This window comes from Mirounga leonina, unplaced genomic scaffold, assembly GCF_011800145.1.
Source record: "Mirounga leonina isolate KUSES-001 unplaced genomic scaffold, KU_Mleo_1.0 Mir_170, whole genome shotgun sequence".
Lineage (NCBI taxonomy): Eukaryota > Metazoa > Chordata > Mammalia > Carnivora > Phocidae > Mirounga > Mirounga leonina.
This window is the reverse complement of record NW_023270433.1, coordinates 30,312,174-30,313,390: the sequence shown is the minus strand read 5'-3', so window position 1 is coordinate 30,313,390 and position 1,217 is coordinate 30,312,174.

Here is a 1,217-nt window from a genome sequence, read left to right as displayed (position 1 = left end):
TAAGGGGGGCACTATTCACAAAGGTTGGAAATAATGCAAATATCCATCAATGGATGAATGTATAAACAAACTGTGGTACACATACAATGGCATATTATTCAGCCATAAAAAGGAATGAAGTACTGATAGTACCGATAGATACATGCTACAAGAGGCATGAACCTAAAAATATCAAGCTAAGTGAAAGAAGCCAGACATAGAAGGCCACATACTGTGATTCCATTTATATGAATCGTCCAGAATAGGTAGATCCAAAGAGTTAGAAAATAGATTAGTAGTTGCCAGAGGTTGGGGGGAGGAGGGAATGGGGAGTGACTGCTTAATGCCGCCAGTTTTCCTTTTGGGGTGATAAAAATGTTTCAGAGCTAGATAAAGATATTGGTTGCTCAACATCGTAAATGTAATACATGTCACTGAATTATTCATTTTAAAGTGGTTAATGTTATGTTATGTGAATTTCACCTTAATTAAAACAAAAAAGTTCAACAGCCGTTTCCGCCCTTCTGAGCTTGAAATCTTCCCAAAAGATACAGGGCATAAGAAACACATGGCCACCATCCTTGTCCTACAGTTCGATCTGTTGTACATTCATTGATCCGCTCATGAATTTCCACTTACTCAGCACAAAGTGTCTCAGCCAGGTCCTGGGCTCCAGAGGGCACAGTCCCTGCCCTAGGTGCGCGCAGCCTAGGGGGAGACACATCCCGTAAATTAAAAAACAAAACTCCGTGAAGAACCCAGCACATGAGGGTTGGTTGTTCCAAGTAACGGGGAATCCCCAAAGAATAGGAGGCCCTTTTCAGACAGAGGACTTAGTCGGAGCTAACTCGCGTCCATGGCCGCCAGATCCCTCGTGGCAAATGCATTCTTTTGTTGTTCCCGGAGATGAAACAGTTTCTCGGACCCTCCAAGAGCTCCTCTGCAGAGGCGGCAGGAGGGAACTCCATCGGCCCCGCGCTGGCCGCACGGAGGAAGAGGGTCGGGTAGGCGGGGGCCCCCCCGCGCCCCGCCCCGCGCCTCAGGGGGAGCCCGGCGGCCGCAGCTTGGGAGGTGGGGACTGCGCGGGGCCGCGCTCCCGCCCTGCTCCGCGCCGACGGACCCGCAGCCGCCGGTCGGCCCACGAGGGGGCGGCGGCTCCCGGGCTTTGTGGCCGCGGCGCGCGCGGCGGGCCTGGCCGGCCGGGGGCGCGCCGCCACCGCCACCCGGCGCTCCGGAGC